The 13,575-nt window shown below is 33.5% G+C and overlaps 1 long non-coding RNA gene across 2 annotated transcripts; it reads left to right on the top strand.

Annotated features, from left to right (window-relative positions):
* Positions 1-1,441: 1,441 nt before the first annotated feature.
* On the top strand, positions 1,442-13,575 carry LOC126823778 (uncharacterized). Of its 2 annotated transcripts, none has more exons than XR_007681307.1 (4): positions 1,442-1,585; positions 9,266-9,564; positions 10,290-10,343; positions 11,468-13,575. It is a non-coding gene; the product is annotated as an uncharacterized LOC126823778 (long non-coding RNA). The 2 variants fall into 2 exon arrangements; XR_007681308.2 differs by lacking the exon at positions 1,442-1,585 and adding an exon at positions 5,746-5,904.

Genomic DNA, 13,575 nt, shown 5'->3' with positions numbered 1-13,575 from the left:
TGCTATGAGGGAAATTTTGCCAGGACAGCGGCACTACGGCCTACTCTTATATCGAATTCCAACTGTCAAGGGATCTTTTACGTGCACGCCAATGTGTACACGGGACCTCGGTTTTTCGTCCCATCCGAACGACTAGACAGCTTTCCTTGTGAGCCCCTCCGTCCTGCATCACTGACAAGGGAGAACCACGCCGGAAAATCTGGATGAACTTTCTCGGCCAATGCAGGGATCGAACACCCGACCTCCAGGCTAGCGAGCTAGCGTCTTACCCACTTAGCCACGTGATCCTCGAAATAACATTGAACCACATGTAAGTGACATGGAGGTCTCGTGTTCAATCCTTGCGCTGGCCGAGAAAATTCATCGGGATTTTCCGGCGTGGCCCCCACGTGTCAGTGGTGCAGTGCAAGTAAAAGATCCCTTGGCAGTTGGAATTCGATATAAGCGTAAGCCTTAGCGGTGCTGTCCGGGCAAAACTGCCCTCATAGCACACTGTATGCCCGTCGTTAGTAGCCCAGGACGTTAAACCCCATTTTCATTTCTCTCTTTCTTCTCTCCCTCTTATAAATATGGGGGGTTGGATGGCTGAATGGTTAGCGTGTGCGCGCTGTATCATACAGTCTGTCATTGAGTCGACTGGCGTGGTTTCGAATCCCCGGTTGTACGTGGCAAGGAGTAGGGTCGCCTGTCCAACCTCGTGGGTTTTCTCCGGGTCCTCCGGTTTCCTCCCACTGCTAAAGACCCCTAGGCGCAAGCGAATTATGTAAATAAAATTAAACCATATGTTAGTCCCGAAATGACCTAGTTTGTGTCGAGTGGACGTTAAACCCCATTTCTCTCTCTCTCCCTCTCTTATAAATATATTACTGATATTGATACTGTATGTAAAACGGGATCACACTTTATGCAACTGTAATATAAAATCTTGAAAACTATACGAACCTTGTTACCTCTTACTATTTTTGTAGTTGCTTTTTATACGCCCGCACTGAAATGTGGTCGTATATTGTCATCGCCCCCGTCCGTCCGGTGTCCACAATTGCTTGTGGACGCTTTGGAGGCTAAAGTTAATATCCGATTGACTTTAAATTTATGCACAGTGTTTAAGGTCATGAGACGAAGAAGTCTATTCATTTTCATACTAAGCGTTAGCATGGGGCAGAATTTTATAAACAAAAAACAAATTCTAATGGTTTTCTGATAAACTATCCAAAAACAATTCAAAATTATTTTAGTGCAAATCTTGTGATTTTCAGTGTTCATGAAACGAGGCAATTCCGAAACAATCTCGACATCATAAATTTTAAAAACGTTTTGATATGCAGACAACATGCAGTAGAAGATGTGAAAATAGATTATTGAATTACCTTTAATTTAGGACAATATTAATACATAGTATTCATAATGTTACATAGTGTTCAGCGTCTATACAGGGAAATATTATCGACTAGTGACGTCAGTTAGTTTCGGTTTCTTCATGAATGAAATATTTCCTGGTTCTTAACAAATCGCCATTTTGTTCCCAGTAGTCGGACTTTAAAAACCTGTCGTGTTATATCAGTGACTATTTTGGATTATATTCTCTGTAAGTATAAATTATTATCTTATATTAAGTTAGTAACACAACTGTATACTATGATATGTATACTACCTGATTTCTTTTACAACAAACGATGTAATTATTGATATTTTAATATGTTGTGTGTTGATACAGGTAGATCAAGACAACACGTATTACGATCTATGGTTTTATAAAGTAGATCAGGGGATAGGTGGCCAATGGTTTAAAAAGTGCGGGTTAGATCATCAAATCTATCTTTCGATTCCCGTCTAGTACTTGATAAGGACTAAGGTTGTCTGTCTAAACTCGTGGGTTTTATTTGGGTCCTCTGGTTTCCTCCTACTAAGTCCTACAGCTAAAGACATGTACGCACAAGTGAATTATTGAAATAAAATTGAACCATTATGTTAGTCCCGAAATGACCTGGTTTACGTCGAATGGACGTTACCAAAGCCCCCTCCACACCACCACCGCTCTCTCTCTCTCTCTCTCCCTCTCTCTCTCTTCGGATAGGTATAAAAATGATAATGTCCATTAGGTAGTCTACGAGCTGTTTTATTTACAGCAGTTATTTACATCAGAAATCAAAAGCCAATATTTAAATGATAATGAAAATAATAACTACACCGCCCCACAATCGCTAGCAACTTTGAGGCCATACTAAATTAACTGGAAATGGATTAGTAGAAGACATTAAAACTAAAAACTGAGAATGTCATAATCCTCCCTATCACAATACTTATCTCACTTGGGGCTGATGTACTACCCAGAAACTGCGGAGTTTAATTTATCGGTTATTATATGTTTTGTAAGCATTATTTTTGTTGTCTTTAAGGTTGTGTATAATAATAATAATAATAATAATAATTTTATACATTCATTATGCAGACCATAAGACCTGTAGATAAATAAAACATTTGAACATATATACAGAGTCATTTTTCAAAGCAATTATAAAGGATTTAGTTTTTGTATAATATATGGGCGGATATTTTAAACACGGTAGATTATTTAATAAATTAACTTATTTTATTTATTCGTTATGCTCATCATAAGATCCAGAGATACATATAATATTTATGCATATATAAAGTCATTTATCATGAATTGATGAAGAATTGATAAAGAATTTATAAAGAATTTGGTGTATATTGTATGGACAGATACTTTAAACATTGTAAATTATTTAATAAATTACTTTACTTTTGGGTTTAAAGATAATGCAATATAATAATGTTGAACAATGATAAGTAATTATTATATTTCTAGTTTAATTGCCTGTTATACATAGCTTTATATGTATAACAGAATAAGGAAATAAATCTATTTATATCTACACTACAATGACATACTTGATGGCATTATGCTTTTTTTTAGGGGAGTGGGGTAATATATTGAACAATCATAAGTAATTATTTTATACATAGCTTTATTTATATATGTGTATAACTGAATAAGAAAACAAGTCTATTTCTACACTACAATGATGGCATTGTGCTTTGTTAGTATCTAACTTGATCACAGATATTATAATAATTACCAATTACCCTCTTCAACCATACCACACTTACGTAATTAACAAATAGAACAGTTAATTTAATTCTTTCTGAACAGAGTCAATCGATTATAAGATCTATATTTCGATTCCCTTTTTTATACGTGCGATGCCCTACACTACATGAAGATCTGGCCAATTGGTTTTGGGGTTGTTTTTTTTTGGGGGGGGGGGGCGTCAGAGGTCAAGTGAGCGACTTTTGACCCTATGGCGTCAGATATTTGATTAATCAATCGGCATTGGTGTTTCTATTGGATTACGCACAGTTTCTTGCAGTTCACGCTAAAAGCTCGCAGTAACAGACCTTTGCATTGGCTAATAACTCACATCCCCAACAACTCGTCAATGATAACAACTCTTCCAGATCATAGACAAATAAAACGAAAATGTGAACTATGAAAAACGAAACGAAATAGGATCTGTGTTTTAATCAGATTGGAACAGATTGTGAGCTAAATGAAACCAATTTTGCAATATTGCATATTTCCCCTTATGTTTTATGTGTTCTGTTAAGTACAGTTCCTCATATAAATTGGTTTATATATCCAAAAATCTTTGAATTCTAGTTGATCCATTACTACATGTTAATATCAATTAATCTTTGTGAAAAAGAAAGGTCGTTCGATTACCAAGTTCGTCCATGAATCAAACATTATGCAAAAACCATTTGAGCTCAATAGTAGCATAATTCTAATTGCCCAAGTTATCCTCCCAGGAATGTCAAGCTTCCTAAACATTACATATACCTGTTTGGGATATCTTTTATTACATCAGGTTTTAGCCATTACAGTAGGTTTTAGACATTATAGTAGGTTTTAGCCATATCAAAACTGCTCTGATGTATTTTATATAAAACAAATTTATAGAACCGAGACTTCACATTTTCAATATCCCGTCTATATTCATATCCCCATATTTCAGCACTTTTCAAGAACACGGTGTGCCGAAGCAAAGCATTTATGGGACAAAGCTTTGACTGATAGACAATATACAGCCGTTCATTTTGTCGTACCACGCCTCCGTTTCGTAATACTACAACCTTTGATTTTGAAGTATTTACATTAAGGATGACATCAGCATGTAATATATTTAATTTCTTCTGTAGATTATCTACCGTGTTCGATAGCATATCCAATGGCATTAGTAAATACCCACCTAACGTCACCACAGTTTATGAAAATGAAAAAAAAGACAACTTGTCTGCGATATCACCTTCGGTGGAAGTGGGCGTTAAACACTAAGAACAACAACACAAAATAAGACAGGGCTTAAGATGCAACCTTAACAAACGCCAGAGACACTTTCGAAATATGCAGTTAGATTTGAACCAATTTTGACACATGATTTTATAGAGAAATACATATTGTTCAGCGTTAAATATGAATGTGTATAGATTATTATGTACTGGCGTTATTAAGGAGTTTTATAATAAAATCATGTTCATGCTGTATCTCTGATCATAAGTAATGTTGTCCTTTAATTTGTTATCATCTTCGATACTGATTGACCTAATGTTATTGCTGCTGAATTCTAATTAGAAAATAACCCGGGACCGACACTGACAGGAATCGAAAATGGAAAAATGCACTGTAGTTAGATTCTAAAATTGTTTCAAAAACACGCAATGGACAATTTTACATATCAGTTATGTCACTTAAATTAGTTTATAACAGGGTGTTTAATTTGCGCGTCGTCGTTGTAGCGTGATCCTGACTCGTCTATTTGACAAACGATCCATTATTTGATTGAATATTAACCCTTTTCTTCACTTAAAACTGAAAATAAAATTGAAAAGATTTGACTGGATAGCATTTCTAACATATGTGTCATGGGCACGATCAATCTTTGCTATTCAATAATCGCTTGTATATCAATATTTTATAATAAACAATTTTAAATATGTTTAATACACTTGTTGATATCAATAATATATAGTTAAATAGGCTCGGCATAGTTTAGAATTTATCGTTTGGGAACCTTCCCTTTTCAGTTGAATTCAGCGAGCTGTCATTGTTAACAGCGAATATTAGTTTACCATATACAATACATAATGTCGTAAACACATGCGTTATATATGTATGACCTATTTTTAAGATAGCGTTGCTTAGATCCCACCTAATAACTATATACTATACCGCTTACAGTTAAGCGATGCATTTTAAACGATGCATTTGTTTCTTAAATATGCATTATTTAAGAGCTAAATCTGCCAATTGCAGGTCTTGTCAAAACTTCAAACATGTATTATTATTGTTCGGAATGAAGTAATGGACTGAAATTTTCAATATATTCATTTTTCATTATCTATTAACTAGTATTATAGCGATAACAACTATTGCTTTATCTAAATCTTACAATGAGTCCGAAACCATAGACTACGTGACACGTGTAATCGGATTATAAAATATTCATTATGTCCTAAATATTTTCGCCTGTCCAACGTCGTGGGTTTTCTTCGGGTACTCCTGTTTCTTCCCATTGCTAAAGACCCCTACGCGCAATCTAGTTTGTGTCGAGTGGACTTTAAACCCTACGTTTCTCTTTCACAGTCATTGAGTACATGTAAGTAGGAATTCCCAGTGATCCTATAAATAAGTCGCTTCTGGGTATTCCCGATTTCCCAGAATTCCATTCTTCCGTGCTCTGATGATAGACACACATTTAGGGTGGTGTAGGCCTAACCCGTTGTTATAACCAAGTTACCTTATAGATTTAAGGGAGAAGGAAAAACCATATATATCAAAAGCACCCTTACTAACTACAGCTATTGACATCGATCAAGCCTAAAGTAAGTTATCATATAATTTGACGTCAAAAGGTACGACTTATTAATACATGTAACTATATATTCTGACTTCAGTGGTTATAAATAGACCTGTCATCGCTTCAAATACTGTGTAATGAATTTAAAATAAAGTGTGCTTCATGTCTTATAAGTTTGAAATGTGTTAATGGAAAATATACAGAGCCGCATGACACGTTTAGGCTTACAAATGTCATTTTATACTGATCGATTCCGCCATCTTGATACAGTATTCATCCATTCACGGTTTGAATACAACCACGTCACGTGGGTTTTTAGCTGGGTTTATTTTTATACTTCTGTCTGCTCTATTTGGTTATAATAATTGTACATATATATTGAAATAGTGCATGTCTTTAGATTTGTGTGAATATAACACAAACTTAAATTAATAACAAAAGTGTGTATTAAAACTTAAATACGGTTTTAAAAATATATATTAACTGTATTAAAATAGTGCATGTCTTTAGATTTGTGTGAATATAACACAAACTAAAATTAATAACAAAAGTGTGTATTAAAACTTAAATACGGTTTTAAAAATATATATTAACTGTATTAAAATAGTGCATGTCTTTAGATTTGTGCGAATTTAATACAAACTTAAATTAATAACAAAAATGTGTATTAAAACTCAAATACGATTTAAGAAAAATATATAATAACTTTACACACACATTGAAATAATGCATGTCTTTAGATTTGTGTGAATTTATGAAAAGGTAAAAATAAAAATAAAAACATGTATTAAAACTCAAATACTATTTTTAAAATATATAATAACTGTACATAGACATTACAATAGTTCATGTCATTAGATTTGTGGGAATTTATTAAAATCCAAAACTAAAGATAAAAACATTCATTAAAACTCAAATAGATTTTAAAAAAATAATCACGGCAATTTATAAAGTAGTCAACAAAATGAAAAAAGGACCCTAGTTTAACACATGATAAATTCTAAACTCATTTTAATAATTTGTCTTTAAACCTGTCGACTGTTAATGACGGCGTTATTGAATTTCTGACGTCATATGATCATGAAACTGATCATACCACCGATTAGATTTTATACGCACAAATGTTCATGTCGATGTATAATGTCGTCGCCCCTGATCGCTCGGACGTCCGTTCACATTTTGTTTGTTGACACGCTACAGGTCACAATACTTAAAATTAGTCCCTACACTGTTAGAAATTTTTGTAAAATTACAGTAGTACAAGTAGTTTTTGTACCTTAATTATCGGTATGTTCACCACAATGTAGTAGTTTTACCAAGTGTGGCGTATTTTAACGGAGCTTCATGTACGTTTATAGAGTTTCGTGTCTTTTTTTACAATAGACGGTGATGAAATCAAAGACACATTCAAAATCAGTAAAAATACATTCTTACATATGTAATATTTCCAAACTGAACTCAAAATAAACAAGCTTGCATGTAATTTTACAGATCTTACGTTTATTCACATTATTTTGTAAATTTACTTTTAGGTTAGAAATATAAATAAAATTACAGCAGTTCTCACTATAATAGTTAAAAACTAGATAATGTAATGGGAATATGCTGAAAATTTCTGTTAAATTGATCCCCTCGGAACCGAGATATTAGAGACTGAATGTTAGGCCTAGCCTCGATCAACATTACTTATTAAGTCAGTACGATAAAAAAAACATAGTCTTGATTATCTATTTTTGAATTTAATCATTAATGAGCGTTGAGCCCCAGATCGGACTCAAATCCAGTGAAAATCCAACACATAAGATGGCATCCATGAGTTGATTATGATCTTTTCATGTTAATAAATGTCTAATTCATAGTTTATAGAACATATCAGGCCTAAAGAAAGACCTGCAATAGGCAGATTTAGCTCTTGCATAATGTATGTTTAACTTATTGGTAGTTATCGTATTCGGTAAATTTATTGTCTCTTAGCATGCAATTTTACAGATTTTACGTTTACTCACATCATTTTGTAAACTTTCAGGTTAGAAATATAAGTAAATTTACAGCAATTAAATTTTTACCAAAAATGTTCTAAATGTTTACCAAAATGATGTATATTTACCAAGTTTCATTCTTTTTTACAATAAACTTTGATGAAACCAAAGGCACATTAAACCCCGGTAAAAATACATGCGTAATATTTCAATATTGAAATGAAAATAGCAAAGCCAGTAGGTAATTTTACAGATTTACGTTTATTCACATTATTTTGTAAATTTACTTATTGGTAAATTTACTGTCTCTTATGTTAATTTACTGTCTCTTATTTTATTTTAGTATTCCATAACAACGAACCATTCCTAATAATTATTTTCTTATAGTATTCATTCTAATTTATTAACCATAATATGGACAATCACATTTTGTGAAATTTGGTATATTGCATGTTATATATATTTAATTTTCTTTATTTATACGATCTAAAACGTGTATTATTATTTATCGTGCGTTGATCAGATTGTAAGTATGTTCATTAACGTATAAAAAAAATGTTTTGCTTTCTTGTCATAGATAGTATTATCTCGTAACCAAGGTCAATTGAAGACGGTTAATTAAACCGATTGGTCAGTGTTAGCTTGACTGTCTCTAGAGCAGAGTTACCATGCCTGCAGTAGACAGTACCACAAGCTTACATCTAAAATCCTGGAACGGAAGTTAAAATCATTGTGTTTTTTTTAACATTTGTCTGTAATTTTTCATTTACTGATTTTAGGTAAATTTACATTGGGAAGTCTAAAAACAAACTTACTGTAACCGTTCATTTACTGTGTTGCGGTGAATTTACAGTCCAAAGTTAAAAAACAAACTCATGTTATTTTCCATTTACTGTTTTAAGGTAAATTTACTCACAAAGTCAAATTACAGAAACTCTGTAATATTACAGCTGAATGTTTATTTACAGTAAATTTACTGGCAACTTTTGCTGCCAGTAATTTTCATGTAAATTTACCAGATTTTTTCTAACAGTGTACACCATAGGCAGGGGCCTCACGAGATGGGGCGCAGCCGGCGCATCTCCTCGGGGCCCATAAGAGTCTATGGCGCCCATGAATATCAAAGTGCCCATGAATGGGCAATTATGCATGCATTTTTTTTTGTTACGGGACCTCGGTTGTTGTACCATCCGAACGCCTAGACAGCTGTCCTTGTCAGGCAAGATTCAGTAAGGATGTCAATTCCATACAATACCATACAAAGTATTGACGATGTTTGATTTGATAAATTATTAACAATATAGATACACCTCCGCTTTTTCCGGACATGAAAGTGTGTTTTAGATAATGTTCCCCCATCTCCGTTTCGTGATCAAGGTAAATCATTTATAATGTTTTATTTGTCAGATAAACCAACAAAATGCCGGGTATGAAAATGCCGAAAGAAAACTCCGACAAAATACGGAGGAAGATCGAATACATATACAGTAATCTGGTCAACTGTGATGATCTTGTTGATTATCTGTTCTCTGAAGACGTTCTTGACTATGATCAAAAGGCTGACATAGAAGAACAAAGAAGGGGTAAACCAAGAGTGAAGAAACTGATAAGCATTCTCATGACCGAATGTGGTGATTGTTATGATACGTTTTTGAAAGGCCTGAGACAGAAGAAGCTCGAGGAAATGGCTGATGTAATAGATTCAGGTATGTTATAAAGGTGAAGCAGAATCGGAAGTTAAATGACACCAGTAGGGTTTAATTATGGTCTAATTAGCTGCGCCATTCGCGCCAAGGAATAGTGGGATACGCCATGTGGTGTGCTATGAAGGGAAGCTTGCCAGGGCAGCTCACCACACGGTATGCTAATCAAGGAAAGCTTGTCTGGGCAGCTCACATTTCGCCTATGCCTTGCTTGACTTTGTATTTGTTCCACCGGACCGACTTGATACTGTTTCATGCCAGGCCCTTCTAGCACTGACATAGGAAATAGCGTATAGTCGTTGGGATGGAACGACAAACCGAGGTTCAGTGTACACGTTGAGGTGCACATAAAATGCCCTGACTGTTGGAATTCGAACAATGAAAACAATTATCTGTATCGCGCATGGTGCATGCCTTTTTTTTTCAATATACCGGTTGGTGCAAAAAAACAACAAACCAGACCCCATTTAATTTCATTTATACAGCATGTGAATGTAGACTATATATTAATACCTAAACAATACTATTCAGTATTTAATCTTTCCTGTATTAAACCCAAATCTTTGCAAGAAAAAAAATCTTTAATCACTTTATAATTTTCGATAATGGAATTGAAACAAAGTTATATGTGTCGCCTAAAATACAGCTTCTATTGTTTCTTTATTGGAGCCTTGTACTGGTTTAGATCGAATTCTGTTTTTATGTATATGTATATTTCTTCTTTTCAGGACCGGAACCAAAGGACGTCAAAATAGAACGACCAATTACACGATCGCAACGAGGTAAGACATATCAAGTTATGAAACAGGTGTGCTTAAAATAGAGTTATTCCCCTTAGGTGAAGCGATGAAAGAATGAGCATTTATGGGTTCTCCACACTTAAGACTTCTAGAATTAGAACACGTTCCAATAACTAACTTAAAATTCGTTCCCTAATAATTGTTATATTTTCTAGTCTTTCATTTGAGAAAACATGCTGATTCTTTATTCGATGTTAACCCAAATACATCATTCCATGTAACATCATCAGGCATGTTTCTAGTTTGCAGGAAGTTGAGATCTGCATGCGCGCATTTGTCCGGTGGGTTAACCAATCAGATTCAGAAATGGTCGCATTCCTGTAAACGTTGTTGTGGGATAAAACGGCAATTGATGATTTTTAGATTTGACAAAATAGAACAATAATTCGTGGCTACCAGTGAACATAATTTCCAAGAATATATTTTGTGTGTGCACAATTAACACCTACCCCCCCCCCCCCAAAAAAAAAACAACATGACGGCAGAATTTTCAACTTTATTCCTGAATATTTCAAAATACGGTTACCCTGGTTACTGAATCACCTGATTAAAATTCTCTATTTTCAATGGTATTTATTGGTCAATTAAGCGAATATTTTTTTCCCAAAGATACGAATAACTCAATACTGTAATGCCACCAATATTTGTGTATGGGAAAACACGCAAAATAATTTAGTTTAAACGTTATGTATTTAATATTATACATGTGGTGCGCGTATCCATGTCTTTTCATGAACCTCTGAATATGTTTACCTTTTTAAAAGAAATATTAGAAAACACGTGTATATATAACATCGCTCGTGCCTTCCCAGTACCCCATGTCATATTTAATATGATTCTATGTGTTTAAAGAAAGAATTAATAATATTATTAATTTACAGATCAAAGGGGAATAACTCTATTCGACCTATCGAAAAACTACTTTTATTTTCTTCCTTGTGTGAATTTTACTTTGATTGTAATTTTGTGGGTGATATTCTATCTGTTATATGTATGTCAATCTTTTACCGTTGCAAAGCGCCATTGAGCAGCTCTTGACTGGATTACAGGGGCTATATACATCAATTATATAATTTATATTATTACACATTTTTTTTTTGTTTCAGGAAAAGTAGAAAAGGGTGCGATGGAAGAAGACCATTTAGAGATATGGAATAGCGAGCAAGATTTCCTGGTGACAGAATTCAAAAACCACATCGGGGACCTAATGATGAAGTTGTTCACCAAAATGATCATAGATTCCGACGACAAAGAGAAAATTAGACGAGAAATAAAAGAAAACTTTAATGTAGGCGGTGCTACCAAGCTCCATGAGATTTTAAGCGATCGCGGTGAACAAGTACTGCCCAGGATCCTTGACGCACTTAGACCTGTTTACAGAAAGGTAGCCAACAGACTTGAAGATAGATTGGCTGAACTGAAATTGGAGAAATTAAATGACGGACGATTTCCAGTACAGGAGGAGGGGTACTCATATTAAGCTGAAGCCTTGAAAATTTAATCTGATTTATCATCGTAAAAATATTTTACATTATTTTATAAATAAAAATAGTATTGAAAGTAATGAAGTATGTTGCAAGTTTTTAAATAGAAACTTTTTTTTTCAAAAATGTATAGCGAACTATTATTAATAATAATAATAATAGTGAGTTCTTATATTGAGCACAGACTCATCAAACTAAATGCCCAAGAAAACATATTATAGTAGAACTGAAATTACCCCATTGTCTTATTAGTAAGTTTGTTTTGCTTTTGGAATACTAATTACATATTTTAATATTTTCTATTACTATTACTATTACTATTTAGCCTTGTTTACTTAATAGATTATTATAAAACATCACAACATCATTTTGTCTTTATACCCGAAACAGGTTTGTTTTAATATTTAACATTTATTTGAATCCATTTAAGCAAAAACATTATGTGACGTACTAAAAAAGTGAACGATATAAAACTGTGTTGACAACTATTAGGTGAATATCTCTTTCTCTTACCCCGTTGGGTTATAGTTGTGTTAACCTCTAATTCTAATAAATGTTAAATCTTAAATTGAGTGAATTTAACAAGTTCGATGCTTCCCTGTGCTTTTGCGTCGTGTTCGATGCAATGTAATCAGATGGATTTTCTGAAATGGCATTCTTAAAGATACATTATGGGAGATAAGATAAAGAGATGGCAGTTCTCGCTATAATAGTTAAAAACTAGAAAGTGTAAAGGTAATTTGCTGAAAATTTCAGTCAAATTGATCCACTATGAGCCGAGAAAGAAGCGGGTGAAATTTTTGCATATTCTCGGTCATCATTACTAAAATCATTAATATAAACAGCATAGTCTCGATTATCCACTTTTTCTGATTTAATGATCAACGGCCGTTAGCGGCATATAGGAATCTAATCCAGCCAACATCGAAGGCTAGCCTTGACATCGAGAGTTTATTATGGTCTGGATAAGTTAATTAATGTCTAATTGATAATTTAGATAACATTTCAGGCCTAAAGAAAGACTTGTAATAAGCAGATTTTGCACTTGCATAATGCATGTTTAAATTAATTTCTTGGGCGTCAACATTTTGTTTAATGACTAGTTGCGTCCCTTAGACTTAGTGATAATGTAAAAGATCGGATAATCTAGCCAACGACATATTATTTTCAAATGTTGACAATGTATCCAGATTAATATTAGTGAGAGAGAGAGAGAGAAATGGGGTTTAACGTGCACTCGACACAAACTAGGTCATTTCGGGACTAACATATGGTTTAATTTTATTTCAATAATTCGCCTGTGCATTGGGGTCTTTAGCAGTGGGAGGAAACCGGAGGATTAATATTAGTAGAATATATTTCTGGATGATAGAGAATAAACATACTACACCTCTTGGTAAAGCTGTATATAATTTCTAAATCCATTGCTTTTCATCGTATCTATAAAATAGTTCAAGATGCATATGAATAAATTCATATTGTGAAGTTCTAGAACACAAATAGCTTAATAATTTGCATAATTTATTTGTTTTCAACTCTTAAATTATTTCTTTAAAATAGAGTGTATTAATCAAATGAAACAAAAGATGTCTACCAATTTAAAGTTGATGTAAATATTCCATTTCATTTGCATTATTCATTTTTTAATGCATCTAGTTCTGTGTGCTTTTTGTTACATCCGATTCTGTGTTCTTTTAAATATATTAAAGAAATAAAACATATTGATATGA

The sequence above is a fragment of the Patella vulgata genome, chromosome 6 (assembly GCF_932274485.2).
Source record: "Patella vulgata chromosome 6, xgPatVulg1.2, whole genome shotgun sequence".
Classification (NCBI taxonomy): domain Eukaryota; kingdom Metazoa; phylum Mollusca; class Gastropoda; family Patellidae; genus Patella; species Patella vulgata.
This window is presented reverse-complemented; position numbering and strand designations above follow the sequence as displayed.